The sequence below is a fragment of the Panthera tigris genome, chromosome E1 (assembly GCF_018350195.1).
Source record: "Panthera tigris isolate Pti1 chromosome E1, P.tigris_Pti1_mat1.1, whole genome shotgun sequence".
NCBI lineage: Eukaryota > Metazoa > Chordata > Mammalia > Carnivora > Felidae > Panthera > Panthera tigris.
Genome location: NC_056673.1, coordinates 8,673,122 through 8,680,312, shown reverse-complemented (window position 1 = coordinate 8,680,312; position 7,191 = coordinate 8,673,122).

Here is a 7,191-nt window from a genome sequence, read left to right as displayed (position 1 = left end):
CTGCTCAGGGAGGAGTAGAGCGATTGTTCGTTCACTCCACGGTCACGACGTACAAAGCTGCGCTGGGTACCGCGGAGCATTCTGGAACGTCATGGTCAGTGCTGTTAAACCAGTGAATGGTAGTCCGAATTCTGGATCGAAAGGCATGTGCATTTAAAAGCCTGACTGATATGGTCACACTTACCTCCCCAAAGCTGCACAAATGTATATTCTCCCAGCTCCGTAGAAGAGTGTTTCCTGGCTCACAGTCTCTCCAGTACGGGATATTAGCAAATTTTCAAAGCTGTCGATCTGGACAGTGAAAATTGTATATAGCTCAATTTACGTTTCTCCAATCATGAGTGAGATAGATGCTTTATTTTTTAAAATTTTTTAAATGTTTTTAAATATTTTATTTTTGAGAGAGAGAGAGACAGACAGACAGATAGGCAGACAGAGGAGAAGTGGGGGAGGGGCAGAGAGAGAGAGAGAGAGAGGGAGACACAGAATCCGAAGAAGGTTCTGGGCTCTGAGCTGTCAGCTCAGAGCCCGATGCGGGGCTCGAACTCAGAACCGTGGGATCATGACCTGAGCCGAAGTCGGGCGCTCAACCGACTGAGCCACCCAGGCGCCCCGAGATTGATGCTTTACGTATGATTATTGACCCCTGTATTTATTCTTTTCTATAGGCTGATGTGTCTCTTGTTCATGATGCAATTAGCTTGCTCAACTTTATTGATTGGTAGAAATGCTTAGCAAATGAAAGGAACAAGCCATCTGGCTCTCCCGTGTGCGGTCTCATTTTTGTTCAGTTGGTTTTTTGCCTCTGATTTAGTTTATGCTTTTATTTTTCTGATAACACAGAGATTTTACAATACCTGTGTTCAAATTAATCAATCGTCCTCTTTATGGGTCTGGAACTCGTGATGTGTTTAGAAAGAACTTTAAAATTATAGATCAATTCTTTCCTGCTTTCTTACTAAAGAAAGATGACTTTATTACTTGACAGAAATATTTGAAATCTACAGGGTTTTTTTTTTTTTTATAATAATAAGCATCCATGGGGGCGCCTGGGTGGCTCAGTCGGTTAAGCATCTGACTGTTCATTTCAGCTCAGCTCATGATCTCACGGTCCATGAGTTCAAGCCCTGCATTGGACTCCACACGGACAGTACAGAGCCTGCTTGGGATTTTGTCTCTCTCCCTCTCTCTCTGCCCCACCCCTGCTTGTGCTCTCTCTCTCTCTCTCTCAAAAGAAGTAAATCCACATTAAAAGTAATAATAATAAGTATCCATTTCCACAGAAAGCTTGTAACAGATTAATTTATTTAATGAGCATTTATTGAAAGTCTCAGCTATAAGAGAGAGATGGAAAAAACATACCCTTTGCCTTCAAAGAGCTTCCATTCTTGTAGGAAGACACATAGTTAATTATATTATATGATCGTATATCACGCAATTGTTATTTTACTATATTACACAACTCATTTATCAAAAAACCCAGGGAGCCCTCCCAGAGGGGAAAATAGATGATCTCTGTCTTAAGAGGGGCGCCCTGTCTCAAGGGACGTTCCAAATAGTAGGGGACGAGCAGAACCGGCCACTCAGGCAGACGTCGGAGCGGCGGGGGCTGCGGTCCTGTGGGGACAGCGGGGAGTGGAGGGACAGGGGCTGAGCTGCCCCTTTGCGGATTCCCTGATCTAGCCCCATTTCAAGTTCAGGTAACTTGGGACATCCCACTTCTCCCTCCAGAAAGCGACGGGAGAATCCGCTCAGCTGGCGTGGGGGACACCGACAAGTGTGGGGGCAGCGATTTCACGAGATTGTAAGGAAGTTCTCTGGGGTTATCCCTAGCAGAGAACCAGCCGAGAGACTGCAAACCTAGGGGAAATCGCTGAAAGGCTCAGAGCTGTAGACAGGAGCCAAAAAAAAAAAAAAAGAGGTATCTGGTCTTAGGAAGTGCAACACGTCTCAAAGCAGCAGCTGCAACATCCAAGAGCCCCACAACCTCCATACCTGTACGCCCTTCATTTGATGAGAACCCGATGTGCCAGTGAGGATAGGCTCAGACCTTGCACTCACCATCACAAGACGGATAGCTATAGCCTCATTTTATTTGTTTGTTTATTTGTTTAATTATTTTTGAGAGACAGAGGCGGAGCGTGAGGGAGGGGCAGAGAGAGAGAGGGAGACACAGAATCCGAAGCGGGCTCCAGGCTCCGAGCCGTCAGCCCAGAGCCCGACGCGGGGCTCGAACTCACCAGCCGTGAGATCCTGACCTGAGCCCAAGTCGGATTCTCAACTGACGGAGCCTCCCAGGCGCCCCCGATGGCTAAGATTTTTAACTTTCTGCTCCCAAAACCTCACTCTTAGATTTTCTGTCTTCTCCAGTCCAATTTCCCTCAGGCTACCCCCCTCCCCAATCTCGGGCTTTTCCCCACACCAGGTCCCCAAGGCCTCAGGCCTTTGGACCAGCCCGGCACCCCAGGGTCCAGCTTCTCTGGGAAGACATCTCACACAACCTCTTGCTTAGACTTGGGCATCTTTAAATCTTCTAGTTCTCTTTAAGTAACGGAAAGCTGTCACTCCGTCTGGACACTTCAGCAGGGGGAAAGGATGTGCTTTGGAGGTGCAAGTCGAGGGAAGATGTGTGTGGGGCCAAGGACCTTTTTCTTTACTTCTCTTGAAATTCTTCCTCCCCTGCCCCACAGCCGTCCTTAAGGCACCTCGTTTGCTCCTTGTATGGTATCTGTGTTTGAGGGGCCATCAGATGCACAGGACCGATGCCATCTCCAAGATCCCAGGGGACAGAGGGGCTGGCTGCTGGGACAGAAGACCAAGGGCAGACCCGATGTCTTCCGCTCCAGTCCCAGGATGTCGGGCCGTGCCCTCAGAGCACGGATCTACACCAGACTTGTCCCCGCTTCTCGCTCACCTCCTTTCCTTGCTGTCAAATCCCAGGGTCCGGACAGAATGAAAGCTGGCCTGACGGGAAGACAGGTGATTAGAAACGTTGTTCTTCCTACAGCTCCTTTCTCTGCTTAGCCCACAATTCTCTCTCATCTCCGGCCCCCCCACCCCAAGTTTGCCTGCTCTCCCGAGGGTCCCTCCAGCTTCCTGGTCTCATCTGCATTGCATGGGCTGGGTGACTGCTCAGAGCCACAGAGCTCACAGCCTCGCAGGGTGGGGACAGGAGAGGACTGAGTGCATGAGGTGGACGAGTGAAAACTGCAGTTAGGTTAGGTATGAAGTCTTGGCTTGCTGACGGGGCTTAGCGCAGGTGACTCCATTTTGAGCCTGTTGCTTCATTTTTCTTTTCTTCTCTTTTCTTTCCTTTCCTTTCCTATTATTTCCTTTCCTTTCCTATTCTTTCCTTTCTTTTGTTTTGTTTTCTTTCTTTTCTTTTCTTTTCTTTTCTTTTCCTTCTCTTTTCTTTTCTTTTCCTTTTCTTTTCTTTTCTTTTCCTCCCCTCCCCTTCCCTCCCCTCCTTTCCCCTCCCCTCCCCCTCCCTCTTTCTTTCTTTCTTTCTTTCTTTCTTCTTTCTTCTTCTTTTTTTTTTTTTTAAATTTTTTTTTTAACGTTTATTTATTTTTGAAACAGAGAGAGACAAAGCATGAACGGGGGAGGGTCAGAGAGAGGGAGACACAGAATCTGAAACAGGCTCCAGGCTCGGAGCTGTCAGCACAGAGCCCGATGCGGGGCTGGAACTCACGGACCGCGAGATCATGACCTGAGCCGAAGTCGGCCGCTTAACCGACTGAGCCACCCAGGCGCCCCTCTTTCTTCTTTCTTCTACAGGGAAAGGGTTTATAGTGTGATGCAGATTACTGGGAATAAGAAGGGAGGAGAAAACCGTACCTATGCGGTTGGGCTGTGTAAAGGTAACGTTTATAGCACAATCAGTGGTTTACCAAATGGTCCTTTAACAGCTCATCCTCTACTTCTCCTGGTAGAACCCTCGCTCACCGTAGGGCTGGATGATACCCGCTGAGTACGCTCCCAGCTTCCCTTGCAGCTAAGACAGGTCACGTGACCCAGTCCTGGCCAGTGGGACCCGAGGAGAAGCCTGCTGGAGGCGTTTGGGGGAGAGGTTGTCTTTTAGTCAAACAGACACGTGGGTGCAAACGCAGGATATTGTGTCCAAAGGGGACGTCTGGAGCAGTGGCCGTCTCGTGACCGGGAGGGGCAACAAGCTCATACCCTGAGGACGGACGCCGGGGTAGAAAAAGAATGAGAGCTTTGATCTTTGAGGAAGCAAACCCACGTCTCCTCCTGTGAGTCTCCTTTACCCTCACGTGGCTCTCGCATTCACACTTCTGACACCAGCTGTGCGTGTGCGTGTGGCTTCCACACCCCACAATTCACTGCGACACCTGCTGGGTGTCCTACAACTCAACTCCTTTCTGACACCGTCTACCGGGGCCAGCGTTGGATCCCATAGCTAAGGGTTCAGTCCCATGAGCTCAGGGAAGCGATTGGGTTACCAGTTTATTCTATAATAAGAAATATCACAAAGGACGCAAAGGAACAGTCAGATGAAGAGATACGAGGGTGAGGGCGAGGAGGATTCCAAAAGTAGCTTCTGTCCCTGTGGAGTTGGGATGTGACACCCTCCTGGTACGTGGCTGTGGTCACCAGCCTGGACGTCCCCTGAACTTTGTACTTTGGGGACTTTTATGGAGGCCTCCGCACATTGGCACGATCAACTATCAACTCCGTGTTCAGTCCCTCTCCCCCTCTCCAGAGAATGTGGGGGTGGGGCTGAAAATCCCAAGCTTCTAATCATGGTTTGATCTTTCTGGTGACCAGCCTCCAACCAGGAAATCTACCGAGAGTCACCTCATTAGTACAAAAGACGCCCTTATCACCCAGGAGATCCCAAGGATTGAGGAACTCTGCGTCGGGACCCAGGGTCAAAGACCAAATATTAGAACAAAAGATGCTCCTAGTATCCTTATCGCTCAGGAAATTACAAGAGTTTTAGGAGCTCTGTGCCAGGAACTGGAGGCAGAGACCAAAATTAGAATTTTATTATAATTTATATATTATATATTTAATTATATATATTTAATATATAATTTTATTATATATATTTAATATGTAATTTTATTTTATATATTTATATAATTTTATTATATATATCTCTATATATATATCTATGTATATATATCTTTTTTTTCTATTATCTCAGAGTCTTTGATGACCATGGTGAGCCAGTTTTTAAAAAGTCCTGCCTCTGGACTTCTCATTATTTGAAGTAACAGTTGGTCTTATTTTTTTCAGCCTCTTTCCATACTTTTGGAAGAAAGCATCCTCGCCGCTGATCGACTGTAGCCATTTATGGGAACAAACGGCCATTTCCTATCAGCCCGAGAAAAATTGTGTCCATCAGTAAATACAGACTAATTGGTAGGATTCGGGGAAGGCTCCTAAATGTATTCATAAATGTTACGTCTCCGACTTGCTGTCCGTAATCATTAGTTCACATTTTGAAAGCAGTTTGAGGGCATTTATGGTGTATTTTCATAACCTCTGCAAGTTGAATTTCTCGGTTATCTAGAAGATTCTAGAGCCGCTGTAGACCATTATGCAGACCTGTGCATCTCACTGTGTACTTCTGGGATTCTAGGAGTCAGTGAGGGGCTTTAAAAAAAGCTTTTTTGAAGTTTATTTATTTATTTTGAGAGAGAGAGAGAGAGAGAGAGAGAGAGGAGCAGGGGAGGGGCAGAGGGCAAAGGAGGGACAGAATCCCAAGCGGGCTCCACGCTGACAGCAAGAGAGAGGGGCTGGATCTCACAAACTGAACCCTGAGAACATGACCTGAGCTGAAATCAAGAGTCTGAAGCTTAACTGACTGAGCCACCCAGGAGCCCCAGTGAGGGGCTTTTAAAAACCGTTTTTGCTCTGCGGATCCACCTGAGAATCAGGGATGCTGCTTGTAGTATGAAAATCTGGCTGGGGAAATGGTCAAACGAGCACGAAGGCCAGGGAATCCGGGGGGACGTTCTAAATGCGGAGCTTGGAGACAGGTGGGGGCCGGGGAGGTGTAAGTCATTCCAAAGTAGGCTCCAAATAGCATTAGTGAAGAAGGAACAAGTTCTTAGGACGGTTCTCATCTGCTTTTTCTAAAGAACCGCCCCCCCTCCTCCCACCCCCAACAGTTTTAGGGGAAGCGAGCAGTCATGAACTTTAGCGGGATTTCGCCTGTTTCCTCTGAAATTCCCTCACCTCCCAGTGGCAATACTGCTCAAGTCAAGCTGATACGCTCAGCTCGCAGACACAGAAAAGAACGTGGGTCAAAATTCATTTGTGAAAATATCCTTAAGCAAATGGCAGCCAGATGTTTGCGGCAGTTCTCCCTGCCTTCCCTCCTTTGCTTGCAGTACCACGCGGTGTCCACAGGGTGGTGCGAGTGGCCGCTAAATGCGACCGACCCGCCTGGCCCGCCCCAGACTGAGTGGAAACAGATTTATAGGAAACGCGCAGCTCCCAGTCAATCTGATGCTTTAAAAATGTGCAATTTCCTAGATTCTTGAACGAGCCTAGTTCTGCTTATTAGCAGGCTGTAAAACGGCCCAAGAAGGAAGGGGGGCTGAAGGCAGCTCGGGGAGGTCCCAAGAGAGGGGGCAGGGAGGCCAGGGGCCTGGGTCCTCCTGGTGGCCCTGGCAGGACCTCAGCCCGGTTACAGCTCTAGGCCTCGGTGCCTTCTCAGATGAAGTGAGGGCAGGGGGTTGCGGTATCGATCGGATTTCAGATCCCGCCCCCCCCCCCAACCCCCATCGGAAATCTTCTGATTTACGGTAAGGACGTTATTTACACAGCCTGCATGTGAGGCGTTGCTCTGAACCAGCGTCGTGGCCGTGCGAAAGGAAAAGAAAATTGGTAACGATTATTGCTTTAGGATCCTTGAGGATAAATCCGTGTCACGTTTCTTTCCTTTTTTTAAAAAAAAGTCAAATCAAGCCAGACCTACAGGAGGCAAGGAAGGCCCTGGGGTTCTGCTCCCTCATCCAGGGGGGCTTTGCCTCGCTTTGCAGTTAAATGTGTCGGGCGTGTGTTCAGTGAATGTATCTTGAATATCTTCTATGACCTCGGCAGGCTGCTGGGTCTCAAGATGAGTAAGACCGTGTGTTGGCCCCGCTCAGCATCCAGTTGTAGGGAGGGCTTAAGCTCTGTAGTTGGCCCACTGCTTGCCACCCACTAGCTAGCGAC